Genomic DNA, 17483 nt, shown 5'->3' on the forward strand with positions numbered 1-17483 from the left:
TGATTACGTGAAGAAAAAGAGGGAGGGGCTACACCCTTCCTCACACCCAAATTAAAGAAGGATAGGGGCTGCCACCTTAGGTTTTTTTTTTTTTTTATTTTGGTGCCGTGAACCCCTCTCCCTCTTTTGGGTTTTTTCAGCCGCAATGCAAAGAAAAAAAAAAAGAGGATAAACATGAGCTCCTAAAAGTTAGGAGCTCACGCTTAGAGATTTCAAAAGGAGGGCATGTGGGCCCCTTGAACCACCCCTCCTTTGGAAAAACGTGGGATTCTCTCCTCTCCCTTTGAGCCATGAACAGCACCCTCCTTTCTTGGGGTTTCAGCCGCCAACAAAAAAAAAAAAAAAAAAAGGAGGCATTGGCTCTCCTTTCTCCCTTCCTTCTTCCACCAAAATAAAAAGGCTGCAACTTGTTGCTCCCTTTTTATTCTTCTTTCTCCAATCCTTCTTGTTCAAGGGAGAGCAATCAAGGAGTTGTTTGCTGCAAGAAGAAAGAGATTCATCCATTCAAAATCTTCTCTGCAAGGGAGCTAGCACCCCGGAAAGATTCAAAGGCTTCAAACGGTCCTCTGCCTCGTGTGGATACCTGTAGAGGCCGGACGCGTGTGCCGCTTCAAGCGAACCTTCCAACAAATCCACGATCATCATATTTGCGGTGACCATCTATCCGCACAAGGTGAAGATCTAATCTTCCTAATCATATAAAAAGTATTTAATCCTAATCTATCTACGAACGACGGTTTTAAAATACGTTCATGTGATGAACGGGATCTCGCGCATGTCTTCCGCTGCGCGCAGAATTTTTCTGCAATTTTCTGCGGTGTGCGAGGGATACCCACAGTGGTATCAGAGCCAGGTTTCGTAGATTAAGATTAGGATTAAAAGATTGAGGCATAATAGATCTGAAAATTTAAAGATTATGCTTGCTGAATTTTTCTGCATGCAGAATTTTCAGCTTGCTGATTTTTCTACATGCTGATTTTCTATGCTTGGATTAATGATTCTAATGCTTTGATAATATGATTACAAATATTTAGAATCATATCTTGCATGATCAGCAACTCATAAGATAACATAATCTGTTAAATATTCAGATCTGTAAATTATATTTAATGCATGAGATGCGTATGGTGATGATCATGGATGGATCCTTTAATTGTGCTGAAATGTTCTGCAATGTCTGAGATGTTCTATGATGTTATGTGATGGCATGTAAATCAGATTTTCAGATGCCTGCGTGCATCTTATATTGATGTATTAGAGACCTGCGTGTCTCATGTAAAAGGGTTGTAACTATTATTTAATTTTATTTATTTTTAAAGTTATCTGGGATGTAATCTGTGATGTGTTTGCACATCAATGGTTGATCGGTGCATGCCTCTACAAGCACGATTTGCGCGGATCGAGATCAAGGGTTGATTGGAGATGGATCAAGGAGTTGATCGTAATTGGACCAAGGGTGCTCAAGATCGAGTCACGAGTTGAAGATGATCTAAGCAATTGACGTGCATGTGTTTGTACTATGACCCCATCCTGGATCCATGATCATCACCAGTTATTTTGTTATTATGCCTTATTATTTATGTTTATGTCTATGCATAGCGGGTAGATAATTATTTGCATGAGATGTAGATAATTAAATGAAAAAGATCTAAATTAAATCTCCTCGAAAATATTAAGTCTAGCGGTCTTCCATCGTAGTAGAGCTGCTAAGGTCTTTCCGGCGTTGATTTGTCTCGGCTGGATACAGTGGGCAAGTTGCATCGGGGGACTGGACCTCTCTATTAGGCATGAGATGTTGTAGGGATAAAGATGAGGTTGGGCGCCAATAACTGTTAGGTGAGGACCCAATGACGACTTTACTTCTGCGGTTATACGGCGGGTCTGACTTAACTAAGAAATGGAGCCAATAACTGTTAGGTGAGGCTTTCATGACCTAGAGACCGGATAGCGCTGCAATTTGCTTGAGAAGCATTGTACAAGAGTTGTACACTCATCCTTTTATGTATCACCAATAACCGTTAGGTGAGGTGGCATGTAAATTGGTGGGACCGTAGCACCCCACTTGAAACCTAGAGTCGCAGGTTTCCGTTTCTCTACCAGAGGAGTGTAAGAGATTCGAGGAAATAGTGGGAGGTGTTTGTTTTAAAAGGCCCTAAAACAAATAGAGTTCAAGTACAAAATTCTAACTAGAATCTTTACTCTCTGAGGATTATAAAGTCAGCTTCTAGACTCTTAACTCATATCCTATAGAACAACCGTTTGACCAAACCCAATTATAAAGATTGGCTCAGCAAATTTCAAAATAGTTTTGAATTGTGAGAAATTCGGATGTGTTAGACCATGGAATCCCCGTGTTACCAATCCGTCCGATCACTGATCAGCGTAAGACGCATGTTAAGTGGACGAACAATGACAATAAAGTTAGGTGCTGCACAATGGCATCCATGTCCAATGCATTACAATGCCAGCATGAGAACATGAAGACCGCCAGGGACATATTAAATCACCTGCAAGAGTTGTATGGTGATCAGAGTCACGCACTCGGTTTGAAGTGTCCAAGAGGCTCTTCAAAGCCAAGATGCGCGATGGGCAGTCTGTCCATGATCATGATTTGACCATGATAAAGGACTTAGAGAAGCTTGAGAAGCTTGGCATGACTATGCACAAGGAATTGCAAACGGATTTGATCCCGCAATCCCTTCCAGCTTCATATGAATAGTTTATAGTAAACTACCATATGAACAAGGTTGTATGCACTAAAATAGAATTGTTAAATAAATTGGTAACTACCTTAGGACCTTAAAGAGTTCAAAGGGCATCGTTCTTGCTGTCGAGTTGGTTTCTACTTCCAAAAGAGAGTCTACCTGGAAGAAGAAGAAGCCTGCGAAGAAGCAGAAGACCGAGAAAAGGCCAAGCAAGGAAGTTCCAAGAAAAGGCCGAATGCAAGGGAAAGCGTTTCCATTGCATCATGAAATGGCCATTGGAAGATGAACTGTCCTACATGCATGGAAAGCATAAAGAGCAATAAGGGTGACAGACCTTCAGAAAGTATGTCAGATATGCTTAGGATACTTAGGGACTGTTACCTACTGCTAGCAGAAATTTGATTTCTATATTTTGTTTAGCATAGGAAGAGTTTTGTAAAACTACTGTTCTATTTATTTGATAAATAAATGGGTTTCATGTGGTTTTATGACTGACAATCTCTGTCACTTACATATAGATGTATTGGTGAATGTATCTGAGCAAGTAGTGAGTGCCATAGGATCAAGAAGATCTAGAGATGAGATAAACCAGAAGTATTTGTGGCACATCAGACTTGGCCATATAGGAGAAAACAGAATAAACAAATTGGATAAACATGGGCTTTTGGGCTCATTAACTTTCGAGTCATATCCGATTTGTGAATCCTGCCTTCAAGGAAAGATGGCCAAATTATCTTTTGTAGGACACAGGGGAGGTCCACTGAAATACTTACCCTAGTACACATAGATGTGTGGCCCATTCGATGTGCAGGCTAGGGGTTGTAATTTTTACTTCATTTACCGATGATTTCCTTTGGTATGGATATGTGTATGAGACACAAATCTGAAACTTTTGAAAGGTTCAAAAAGTTTAGATATGAAGTAGAAAAACAAACAGAAAAACTCATTAAGGTTCTTCGATCGGATCGAGAAGGTGAACACCTTAATATAGAGTTCCATGATTATCTCAAAGAGAATGGTATAGTTTCATAATGGACCCCTCCTGGTACACCTCAGCTCAACGGAGTGTCAGAGAGGAGGAATCAAACCCTATTGGATATGGTTAGGTCCATGATGAGCTTCACTGATTTACCCTTGTTTCTTTAGAAAGATGCCCTACTTTCAGCAATTTACTTATTGAATAGAGTTCCCGCTAAAGTCCGTTCCTACCACACCATATGAGATATGGCATGGTAAGAAGCCGAGTCTTGGTTATCTCAAGATTTTGGGATGTCCAGCTGAACTCAAGCGACAACAGGTGGACAAGTTAGAGGATAGGACAATTAATGCTCGTTTTATAGGATATCCTAAAGAGTCATTAGGATACGACTTTTCGTCCCAAAGAATCACAAAGTGTTTGTGAGCCTACATGCTATCTTCATGGAAAATAGTTTATCCTTGACAAAGACAGTGAGAGGAAAATTGAGCTCAAAGAGAAAGTCTCTAAAGACAACGAGCCATTGTGCCTATAGAACATATTCATATTAAGCCAATATACGTAGTACCTCCTCCACCTCGTAAATTTAGTAGGATCTCCCGTCCGCCTGAAAGGTACTTAGGTATGCTTACAGAGGATGTAGAGGAAGTGTTCCTCATGGGAGATAGAGATCAAGGTAAAGATCCCAATACCTACAACAAGACGATGTTAGACATCGATTCCGAGCAATAGTTGGAAGCAATGAAGTCAGAGATGGACTCCATGCATTCCAACCAAGTCTGAACCTTAGTAGATTCACCAGAAGGTATAGTACCTATTAGGTGTAAATGGATCTACAAGAGAAAATTAAGTTCGGATGGCTAGGTAGAGACCTATAAGGCAAGGCTAATGGCGAAAGGTTATAGTCAGTGCGAAGGCACTAATTATCAGAATACTTTTTCACCTATAGCCATGCTGAAGTCCATTCGAATATTGCTTGCTATTGCAGCATAATATGATTATGAGATATTGTGATGGTGATCACAAGGTCTGCAAACTGCAGAGGTCCTTCTATAGACTAAAACAAGCATCTCGGAGTTGGAATACTCGTTTCAACTATGTAATCAAATCGTTTGATTTCATCAAGAACGAGGAGGAACCATGTATTTTATAAGAAGGTTAGTGGGAGGGCTATTGCATTCCTCGTATTGTACGTGAATGATATCCTAGGTCAAGGTTTGGTTGTCTAAGAAATTCTCCATGATAGACCTTGGGAAAGTATTCTATATTTTGGAAATTAAGGTCTATAGAGATAGATCTAAGAGGATGCTTGTCCTGTCACAGAATATGTACATAGAGGGAGTGCTGAAGAGCTTCGGCATGGAAACCTCTAAAAGGGGATAATTACCTCTTAGGCATGGGATAAATCTCTCCAAGAAGATGTACCTCAACACATCTGAAGACATTCAGCGGATGAGCAAGATCCCTTATGCTTCGGCTATAGGGAGCCTCATGTATACCATGCTATGTACGTGACTTGATATAGTATATGCTGTGAGTGTCACGAGCATATATCAGTCAAATCCAAGCAAGAAGTGCTGGATAGCTGTGAAGAACAGTCTTAAGTACTTGAGAAGAACTAAGGATATGTTCTTGGTCTTTAGGAGAAGATCAGAGTTGAAGGTAGAAGGATGCACACATATTGATGATAGAAAGTCTATATCAGAATATGTGCAATGGTGGTTTAGTAAATTGGAAGAGTTCCAAACAACCGATCATTGTAGATTCTACCTTAGAAGCTGAATGTTAAACCGTCTCTAAGGGTGCAGTGGAAACCTTTTGGTTTAAGAAGTTTATTGCAGAGTTAGGTGTAATGTCATCAGATGCCATAACACTCTACTGCGATAACAAAGGCACCATAGCACTAGCTAAGGAGCCAAAGGTCTTACCAGAAGTCTAAGCACATGGAGTGGCGGTTTAACCTGATAAGCGACTACCTCGAAAAAAATAAGTAGAGGATCAGAGAGTAGACTCCACAGGAAATGTGGTGGACCAATTCACTAAGCAGCTAAGTCGGCAGAAAACTGAAGCGCATCTTGAGAAGATGGGGCTTAGGTTTATGGTTGTTTGACTTTAGTGCAAGTGAGAGATTGTTAGAAGTATGCCCTAGAAGCCAATTTGGCTGACACATTATTAATTCTGGGACATAATTTTGTACTTGACTTTATTATTATTGATTAATAAATGGGCATTCTTTTCATTCATATTGTTTATGTGTCTATGAATCGTCCAAGAAATTAATAAGATGATGATACATATTGTTTAAGTCGAATAAATCTAAACATATGACAGACGACGGAATTTGACGAGTTATCCATGACCTCCGTTCTGTAGGGATCCACGATAGAAGGACCGTATCATATGATAACTGCACCTAGAGGTTCATCATTCCATTCTGCTGGGTTGCCACTACATGCTGCTAGGTGTTACTGGTGGATGGTGAGACTCACAGGGACTATCTTGATGATCGATGGTCCCTGGTGAGTTGAGTTGGAATTGTTCCAACTCATTGAAAGGAGTTTTCAATAATATTGTGATAGAGATCGCAATATATCTCACTACCAAACAGAATAGAACCTATGGGGTCACACACATTAGAGGTATTGACCGATCCGATGGTTGAATTGTGATTAGGAATCACAAATAATTAATTTGATTGATAATTGGTTAACCCGCTAAGAGTTAGTGAGTTAAAGAAGGAATAATTGCAATTGGATTGCAATTTAATTTAATTAATTGAATTTAATTAATTGGACTTAATTACGAGTTCTACTTGGAGTAGGATTCTTAAAATCCTAATTGGATTAGGATTTCAAATTAAATTAAAGTCCTACTTGGAGTAGGATTTCTAAAGTCGTAATTAGATTATGACTGAAATTGAATAAGTCCTAATTGGGTTAGGAGTTCTTAAGTCCTAATTAATTTTAATCTAATAGATTAAGATGACTCCTAATTGGATTAGGATTGAAGAGTTCAATTGAGTCATGGTTTAATTGAAATCCTAATTAGATTAGGATTTAAAGGGAAAGAAAGATTGGGTTCACTCAATCCTCTTTGGAAGAGAATTAGACCCACCTTGTAAATGGCCCCCATGCCCCACTTAATTGGATTAAGTGAGGCGTGTGTGTGATAGGGAGAAGAGGGAGGGGCGTACCCCTCCCTAGGCTGATTACGTGAAGAAAAAGAGGGAGGGGCTACACCCTTCCTCTTGCCTTATAGGATAAGGTTGGAGCTCCTAAATTTTAGGAGCTCCACACCCAAATTAAAGAAGGATAGGGGCTGCCACCTTAGGTTTTTTTTTTTTTTTTCCTTTTGGTGCCGTGAACCCCTCTCCCTCTTTTGGGTTTTTTCAGCCGCAATGCAAAGAAAAAGAAAAAAAAAGAGGATAAACATGAGCTCCTAAAAGTTAGGAGCTCACGCTTAGAGATTTCAAAAGGAGGGCATGCGGGCCCCTTGAACCACCCCTCCTTTGGAAAAACGTGGGATTCTCTCCTCTCCCTTTGAGCCGTGAACAGCACCCTCCTTTCTTGGGGTTTCAGCCGCCAACAAAAAAAAAAAAAAAAAAAAGGAGGCGTTGGCTCTCCTTTCTCCCTTTCTTCTTCCACCAAAATAAAAAGGCTGCAACTTGTTGCTCCCTTTTTATTCTTCTTTCTCCAATCCTTCTTGTTCAAGGGAGAGCAATCAAGGAGTTGTTTGCTGCAAGAAGAAAGAGATTCATCCATCCAAAGTCTTCTCTGCAAGGGAGCTAGCACCCCGGGAAGATTCAAAGGCTTCAAACGGTCCTCTGCCTTGTGTGGATACCCGTAGAGGCCGGACGCGTGTGCGGCTTCAAGCGAACCTTCCAACAAATCCACGATCATCATATTTGCGGTGACCATCTACCCGCACAAGGTGAAGATCTAATCTTCCTAATCATATAAAAAGTATTTAATCCTAATCTATCTACGAACGACGGTTTTAAAATACGTTCATGTGATGAACGGGATCTCGCGCATGTCTTCCGCTGCGCGCAGAATTTTTCTGAAATTTTCTGCGGTGTGCGAGGGATACCCAACAGCTGGATGGTGGATCTTTATCTTGAGCCGTAGGAGAGCTTCGCAACAAGAGTTGCTAGTGCTTGTACTGAAGATATCACCAATCTGAAGACGATCTCGATGAGCTGGGCAATCTTTTTCTTTAGTTGTATGAGACGTCTTTTTGTCTCATCATCATCCATCAAGAAAGAACTAGCAGCCATACAGGCCTTTGTCCTTCGATGTACTTGAAGCACAGTCTTTCTCCTAATTGCTTGTATTGCTCATGCATCTGAACCATGAACAAAAGGCCCCACAGATATAGAGGACCGGAGCTCTAATACCAATTTGATCCAATCGGAGAGAAGATTTTATTCAACCCGCTTAACTCGAATCTCTCCAAAAATAACTAGAATAAGATAGAAAAATCTCGAAAGTAGAGCTTTAAGTCTTTTTTTCATTAATAATTAAAAAAATGAGATATATAGGCTCTATTTATAATGTGAGGTCTATCCTAACACAATTTAGATCGGATTTCTCTTCTTAAACCTAATAAGACTCTCTTTTCTAAAATAGATATTACTAGTGATTTTTTTTAGAAAAAACTAAAAATATTGAAAAGGTAGATCTCGACTCCTATATCAACTCTGTCTTCAATCGCTTCACACAATTGTTCTTGGATAGAGAGCTACATCCGATCAAAATCTTATCTAAAAAAGAAACTTTCAGTTTGACCAGCTTATTTCAGGGTTTAAATGGTGAAATTTTGTCCCAATCCAACCTCCTAGTTGTAGATCTCGAAAAGATACCTAATTTTAAAAAAAAATATTACCACAAACGGATATCATATGACCAAGTTATGGCCTCCAGAAGTTTGGCATGCGACTCAACTTTCCAATGTAGCGAATCTTGCTCTTAGACCCTCTCCATCTCTACTCCTAGTGGCCAAAATGGTCCATATCTAATGGAGACATCAGAGCCCCTCATTCAAATGATGGAGTCAATTAGTTACTTTTATTATTGGTTGAGTCACTTTGGTTAGTTGCTTTTATTATTAGTCGAGTCGATTTGGTCATGTGCTTTTGTTTTAGTCAAATCAATTGGGTTAACTGTTAAGTCATGCGATTGGATCGAGTGATTGGATCGATTTGGTATGTAATCAATCGGTTGACTTAGTCAATTGATTGAGGATCCAATTTTGGTATGTCGTCAATTGTTTGACCTGATGTAAGGCCTATATAAAGGCCACCCCTCATGAATTAGAGAAATTGATGATTGAATAAAAAATTCTAGCCTCTTTTCTGCTTCTTCTTTCTCCTCCTCTTCTCTTCTTCCTGTGTCTCTATAATCTCTTCTTCCTCCTCCTTCCCTTCTTCCTCTTTCCCTCTCCTTCCTGCAGTGACTCGCCATCAGCTTAGTATTAGAGCAGCCCGGCTTTGCCCTTGCTGCCAAAGCCACGATCCAGTTTCTGTTCTCCTCTCTCTCTCGGTTTTCACCAGGTCCCTCTCTCTTGGATCTCACCAGAGAAAAAAAGGGAAAACCCTCTCGATAGTTTCTTCCGGTTGAAGAACGATTCCCCTCTTCTTCCAAACCGAAATTCAAGCCATCGCGCCGACCCCAAGGAAGGAGAAAGCCCTGAGACAATTCGGCCCCCTGCCATGTGTTCCCGTGCATCCCCGGTCGCTAATCTCATCCAGATCCGCAAAGAGGAACGTCACTGCCCTCCGCCCTCCATCGTCTGACCGCTGCGTGCCACCCGCGGCTCCGCGCTTGGCCATCACCACCGGAAGTCGCCGCAACCCCCCGACAGCACCACCGTGACTGGACTTCAGAAGAGATCGCCGCCTATGCCCGTGACCAGCCGCCACCGTCGCCGCAGGCCACGGAGCCTAGGCCGTGACGTCCGCCACCGCGAAGTACGGGATGCCCTCCCGAATCCGTCGGGAGGTTGAATAAAGTCGGCATTAACGGGTAAGTGTCAGACCCGTTAGCCCAAAACTTGATAGTCCGGGTCCAAAAAAAAAGATATGTGACCGCACATGTCTGTTAAAAAAAAAAAACAATGCACGTGAGCTGCACGTGCTGGCGGTAACTGGTATCGGAGCGGGTTGCGCCCGATAACCCAAACCTTTAAAGATTCACAAAAAAAGGAGGAAAAAATGCACGTGACTTGCACGTGACAAAAAAAACACTACCTACCTGTTCATCTTCTCTGCGACCGCCCCCCCCCCCCGCCACCGTCGTCGCTGCGCCGTCTCGACCGCCTCATCGCCGTCGGAGCCTCACCGGCCGAGTCGCCGCCGGAAGACCACTGCTGCCTTGATCTTCCCGATCGCCGCCTCCTTCGAGTGCTGCTTCTTCCGAGCCCAAGCACCACCTTTAGCCGCCGGCTCTCCGCCACCGAGCATCCCACCTGACGCCGCCGTCTCGCCTCGCAGCGCCGCCTCCGCATCGCGCCAACTCCTCCAGACTCCCCACCTGTTCATCTTCCCCGTGGCTTCCCCCGCCACGACCGTGACCGCCGCCGTGCCACCTAGTAGCAACGCCGCGCCGCCCGAGTTCCACCACCCGAGCGCCACCTCCCTCTCCTCTGACGTCGCCGCCCACCTCCCTCTGTCGCCGCCCACCAGCTGACGCTGCCGACCGCCTCGCACAACGCCCCCATCTTTCTCACCGCCGGCCGCCCCTATTCTTCCCTTTGTCGTTTCCCCCACCCTCCTATTCACACCTATCCGCCACCACAAACCATTTTCCCCTCTCCAACTCCGTTCACACCTCCACTCCCTCATCCCTATCTCCCTTCTCGGTCGCACCCCTTTTCTTCTGCACCCCGGTGAACCGCCATCTCGAGCGACTTTCCCTCCCATCAGACTCCCTGCTTTTCCCTCTTTCTATCCCACAGCCCACCCAGGCCTTCGGGCCCAGCACACTAGAGCACCTCCCACTGCTTTCTAACCCGTGGCCCACCAAGGCCCTCGGGTCCAGCACACTAGCACCCCCCTCCTTTTTTTAATCAAAAGGCCCAGTCATTAGGTCCACCAAGCCACAGCAATCAGGCACCAACGAATTGGTGAAGTCAGGTCCAATTCTACAAAGAACAGCCGCATTGCTGTGATCCAATCCGAGTTGGCACCAATTGCAGAGCCCATCAGCTGCAACAGCACCACCTTCATCGTGCCTGCAGAAATATTTCCGACCAGATCTGCACTCGACGAGGTGGAGTTTTTTTCCACCTGAGAGAAGTCAATGAGGACATCAGAGCCCCTCATTCAGATAATAGAGTCAATTAGTTGCTTTTATTATTGGTCGAGTTAATTTGGTTAGTTGCTTTTGTTATTGGTTAATTCAATTTGGTCATTTGCTTTTGTTTTAGCCAAGTCAATTGGGTTAGCTGTTTAGTCGTGTAATTGGGTCAAGTGATTGGATCGATTTTGGTATGTAATCAATCATTGACTTAGTCAATGGATTAAGGATCCAATTTTGGTGTGTCGTCAATTGTTTAATCTGATGTAAGACCTATATAAAGGCCACCCCTCTCATGAATTAGAAAAATTGATGATTGAATAAAAAAACCCTAGCCTCTTTCTTCTTCTTCTCTTCTTCCTGTGTCTCTATAACCTCTTCCTCCTCCTTCCCTTCTTCTTTCTCTTTCCCTCTTTTCCCTGCAGTGGTCCGCCATCAATATTGAGTTTGAGGATCCTCCTAAATCAGATTTTTTTTTCCTAGATCAGGATATTTCAGCAATTTTCCAATGTTGAACTTTTATGGTAGCCAATCAATGGTGTCTCACCTAGAAAAGAGTACAGCTCCATGAAACTTCGAGCAATGCTCGAGAGAACTTGGAGTCATAGCTCTATAAATACCAAGCAATGCTCGAGAGAATGGAACGGAATCCCAGCTCCTGGATATGGAGCCATAGCTCTTGGATATGGAGTTGTAGCTCCTGAATATGTAGTCACAACTCCTAAATGTGGAGTCACATCTCATGGACATTGAGCAACACTCGAGAAGAATGGAGTCACAGCTCATGGATATCAAGCAACACTCAAGAAGAATTAGAGTCACATCTCCTGGATATCGAGCAATGCTCGTGAAAAATGGAGTCACAACTCCTGGATATCGAGCAATGCTCTAGAAAAATAGAGTCACAGCTCCTAGATATGGAGTCACAGCTCCTGGATAGTAAGCAATGCTCGAGGGCAATGGAATCACAGCTCCAGAGATTAACAGCACAACCCTATGAATATTGAGCACCATCGAAAGAAAAAAGAGAAGTCACAGCTCAATTCACAAACAAGTGTGCAGGCTCGTAGTGGGGAAAAAGGCTCACCTCTGAAAATGGAAAGGTGGAGAGAATGTGCGGCAGATCAAAAAGTTAATGTGGGAGCAGTCTGCTCTGAATTCCCTCATCATTGGGATATTTATACCAACAAGATGGCTGTTTCCTCCCTCTGTCAGCTAGGATGAGGCAGCGTGAAGTGGGGAAGGAGTTCCAGAGGATGTTGGAAGCTGCTGGAGAAGTTTTTGGGCCAGTGGGGTTTGTGATAGATATGGCTCACAGCTCGGATCTTGAGATAAGAGAGGAAGGAAAAAGAAAACATGTGAAACACGAGTTGTTTGTCTCTGCCCATTCTTGTGCATGTAGATTTTAGACTTGGATGGAAAGCAACATAAACTGACTCATACTGAATCAAGATAAGTCATTTATATTGGCTTACAGTAAGTAGATGGTGACTAACAAAGTCAACAGCCAACTAGAAATGCGTTTGGCTTATCAATTTAAATTAGTTTGCAAACAAAACAGCCATGCCATGATAGGCCCCTGCAGCACCATTCTAAGAGTAGTAGAATTGGAATCACGTCAAACCTCTACACATCAATCATTTAAAAACAAAAAAAAAAAAAAATCTTGACATGTTTTCTATCTGAACATGCAAGCTCAGCACAGAACCATGGCCTATCTCTTCAAAAATTCCAGATCAAACTTCCCTGAGATAAATGTTGTGATTAGTGTCTGTATAACACATACAAGCCAGCTCCCAATTTTTATAGACACGAGTGTAAATAGTCCAATCTAATTGTGAGCACAATAATATTTTACTGTGAACCCCAATTAATTTATACCAGCTGCAACGCCCCTAACTCATTGCCCAATTTGCTTGTTGCTTCGCCTCCTTATATATGTTTGTTTCACATTCAGTCCAATCTAAATTAGCTCTTACTTAATGAGATTGGTAAGTTCCATTGATAGACTTGCAAGGTTACATGCACAAACATGTCGATGTCCAAGCTGAGCAAATCTCAAATTGTAAAAGCATGATGTATTACATTCCATACATATCATTCACACGAGAATGATAATTATGTGTCCGGCATGAAACTTTGCACTAACTGTGGTAGACCAACCTCTATTTGTTAATACATGGAACTGACTTGTGGCATAGGCCTGGTTACTATATTTACATTAAAGGATCTTAAACGTTCCCAAACAAGGACAAGTATTTAGTCATTAGCTATCACTACGTCATCAGATAATTTTTTGTTCTCTCTCTTGGTTTGGGCCCTTTATGCCAAATATCTATGAAGCTAAGGACTTATTATTATATACCCAAGGACTAAACTATATAGATCTTAGGTTTATAAGAGGTTTTTCACATGAAAGTTCAACAACTTACAACACAAAGTAGCCTCCCAGAGTTATTATACAATTTTGGACAGACAAAGAGGTCCCTCTCTTCTTCAGATTTTCCTAAAGAGGCCTCCTAAAGTACGTCTGTTTTTATGCTTCTTTCTTTTCTTTATGTTTTTTTTTTTTGAAATTTTGCCAACTTAATCTGAAATTGAACCAACCCAAACAATGCCTTTAGAGTCCCCGTTGCAGCTGTCCTCAATAGCCACCTTTTAATTGTATCCTCTGACCATCCTATTTGCTTTTTAATGATATTATATAATATTTAGGAGTGAGAAGACTATCCTTCTTTAACTTCTTCAATTTTTTTCTTTTCTCGCCCCACATTGTATGCGTATTTGCTTGTACAATTAGTATTCAAATATTCTCTTACCCTAGGGTTAACTCAATTTTCGAATTAATAAAAATCCAACCTGTCCCAAGACTCCTGGATATCAATAATAAGTACTACTCAAACTTAAAGAAGACTTTCATGCTATTTTATCTATTATCAAATTATGTTCTTCGAGGATATGTTATAAGTCTGATCAACATACATAATTGCAGAATTGTAATATGTTGCATATATGTATCTATGATTTAATTTTGATTTTCTAAAGTTCAGAAACCGTTCGCATAATCCCTGGTATTTGTATCACATTCTGGTCTACACATTGACAAGTATTACAGCTGGAGCAACATATACCCTTTTAAAGACATCTTCAGTTTCAAGATACAATTGTGAAATTTTCATTAAATTCGTAAACCAGAACTTATCACTGAGAGTGGGAGCAGAAACATTTTCTAGGATATGTATATTTTTACTAGTACACATGCATTCAGAAGCAATAAGTAAAGGGACGCAACTGCATACCTTGAGGCAAATACGTGATGAAACATCCTTATCAAAAACCCCAAGGGCAATCACAGGAAGAGATGTGAAGGCAACGTTGTAGAAGGATATGTACCAATCATTATAAGCAGGCTGTCCGGAGAAAAAAGCATGAGCCTCAAACCAGAAAAGGGTAAAGCCGAATGTGATGTTCTTGTAGAAAAAGTAGCATATCTGTCCAAGCAAACCAAAATTGGAAGTCAATCAAAAAACAACACGGCAACAAACGAGATAACAGTCATCAAAATGAGCCAATATCACTCATTTTCTACAATGGTTTTATGCTTTCCCATTTCCAAAGAACGTAATCATCAAGGGTTTAAGTTCCAGTCGGCATCAATCCACCACACCAGGCATCCTGGATTGGACAGGCGACTGACTGGGACTTGGGATGCACCCAGGACCCCAATCCCTTAAGTTTGGGTAGTCCCAGTTGGCATCAGTTGGTACCAACCAGACCAGTACCAAGCAGGATAGGGACCAACAACAATTAGTATGGATTGATACCAACCCATCCAACACCCTCCTCTCCACACCCCCCCCCCCCCCCCTCCAAAAAAAAAAAGGGGGCAGCCGAAAAAAAGGAAACTCTTTTATTTTCCTTTTTTCCTGGCAGCATTCACATAGGAAGAGGAAAGGGGAAGGGAGCAAGAGAGGGAAAACAAAGTATTAACTACATACGAGTCAATGTTCTATAATGTACTGAATTGATGCAGTCATACTTTTTGTTGGAAAAAAATTGTTCTATACATGGCATTGATTCAAAAAAAGAAAGGTTCTGACATTTTTTTTGAAACTTTCCAGACAACTCAGATAAATCTGGTTTAGCTTACAGTTGTGAGCACTGAAAGAATAGTTTCAGTCAAAATGGATTGGCTTCAGGCTGATACTGATACAATTTCAGGCACCATATATAGTTTTGAAGCTTTGGTGATTTTCATTTTTGTCAGATCTGTAAAACCCCTTGCAACAGCTGAAACTCTTTTTTGATGGCACGTAAACACCACTCAGCTAGTGCCAGTTTTGTGGTTGGATATAACCATGAGTATGTTGGCAGCTGGATGCTTTCCACTGAAAACTCATTCAATGCCCCTCGCCGAGCGTTGCAGCATGAAGTGGGATTCATTGTGTTGCACAGCACCCCCAAGCCACTTCATTATGGATTGAATATGATTCAAGGACTCTTTATCAGCTGAATTCTAAAGACAAGTGATTGCTTCCATCCTTTTCTTGAAGACATTTTCCATATAATGGGTGGTATATTGCATGTCCACATTAGTCATGTATTACATGAAGATAGGTGGCTGACACATTGGCTAACATGGCCTGCGTGTGAAGATGTAAGGTAACCTGAAGTCAGTCTTAAGGCTCAGGAGGATGTTGCTTGCACTCCCTTTCATCTCATGTACTCTCCACTTTGGGGACTTCCCTTCCTTTTTACCAACAAAAAAAAGTCTTGGATCTAGTTGAAATTGACCATTGAGGCCCAATCTATACATGCCTGGTTAGTCATATTTCTGGATATTTCCATTTTTTCTCTGTCAAAAAAGTAAGGGCTTGCTCTGAAAGAATACAAAAGCATCTGGATGATGGACTCCCAGAAAAATTCAAAAAGAAAACAGCCTTCCAGACAAATTCCCTATGTTGATAAAATTTATGTAAAGCAGGAAAGATCCAGGTCATATTTCATTAATTCTAAAATTTTACTAATAATTATATATCAAGTACAATAATTTGACTAATAATATATAAATAGTCAAATGAATAATAATTCTATTCTATTTTTATCAAAATCTGGAAAATATAGCAACATTTTGCTTAAAAAATCATGAAATTCAAAAATTTAGGAAAACAAATTATAGTAAAAAAACTAAAGAAAACTAATTATTTAACGTCACATGCTACTTTTTAGTACATACATGCACAAATGCACGTAATGCACATATATGATTAATGATCTCTTATATTTTAATGAGAATATGCATATTTAGTGTATAAAATTATCAGTAGTTTTATTATACTCCAAAATAATATCTATACCATCTTTAAACATGTTACCCCCTTAAAATTTTGATTGTTTCCTTATTTTGTTTAATCTATTTGCATTTTATCTTAAATGTTTTCTTCAAGGGGGAGAAATTAGCATACATAAATATAAGGATACTGTTAAATGTTGAGGAAATATAGTTTATACCTCCATTTTTCATTTTCAGACTTCCATCTTTTTTTTCCTTTGCATTTTAGAATGTATTTAATTTTTTAGATTAATTCCCAACAAAAGAATCAAAGCTGGAACTGAAATTGCAAAAACTACTGAAACATCTGAGTCTGTAGAATCAAAATCAATCTTGAAATCAAGTTTCTGATCCTTGTTTTGAAATTTGGACTGTTTTTAGAGCTAGTGAAATTTCTTAATTGGACTCCAAGATTATAAGCCAAGTGTTGGCATTGTTAGTTTCCAAAAATGTAAGTGCTCCAGTAACCTACAAACTTAAAAGCTAACTAAGATGGATGTGTATGATCTACAATACATATGCACAATAGTATGAGTCTGCGATGGGGGAGAGATAATAACATATTTGTAATCTCACATAAGAGGAAGACTTCGACTGGTTTGTAGGGGGTGCAAACAAGCCTAGCGGAGCCAAGCAGCAGGCTGCTCAAGCTCGGCTTGACACATATATGAGCTGCTCGAACTCAGCTCAAGGTTGAGTTGAGCTGGACTTCAGCTATTCAAGCTTCTGCTTGTATGAGCTCTGAGCCGAGCTTTTACTGAGGTGAGCCAAGCTTCCCTATTGATTTTGCAGCTGGCTCATGCCAAAAACTGTTTGAGTGTGGCTCATTTTCTAACCGAGCTGAGCTGAACCAAGCCAATTCCAAGCTGCTCATGAGCAGCCTGGAGAGTTTGCAGCTCTAATGATTTGTCATGAAAGAAAGGGGTGCAAGTGGAACATGATAATCTATGTACAAGTAATGGGAAGTAGTGGGTAGGCATGATGTATCATGTCAGACATGTAAGCCTAATCGAAAGATATGCCTTCATGGCCAATGCATAACACATCAACCAGAACTCGTGTTACCTAATTTTGTAAATCCCAAATCTTTGGGAGATTTTTAGATTGTTTTACACATTAGTTGATATATGACTACAGAGGAGATATTTTTCTCAATCAACATTCATTAGTACTGA

General features: G+C 41.0%; 1 pseudogene across 1 annotated transcript in view; it reads right to left on the minus strand.

Annotated features, from left to right (window-relative positions):
* Positions 1-17483, minus strand: part of LOC103715830 (putative phospholipid-transporting ATPase 8) — a 32540-nt pseudogene that overhangs the window by 7437 nt on the left and 7620 nt on the right. Inside the window, exon 10 of the transcript XR_016396228.1 lies at positions 14276-14467. The product of XR_016396228.1 is annotated as a putative phospholipid-transporting ATPase 8 (transcript). The remainder of the gene's footprint in view (positions 1-14275; positions 14468-17483) is intronic.

Source organism: Phoenix dactylifera, chromosome 1 (assembly GCF_051530095.1).
Source record: "Phoenix dactylifera cultivar Ajwa chromosome 1, Ajwa_hap1_PhDact_Kaust_v1.1, whole genome shotgun sequence".
Lineage (NCBI taxonomy): Eukaryota > Viridiplantae > Streptophyta > Magnoliopsida > Arecales > Arecaceae > Phoenix > Phoenix dactylifera.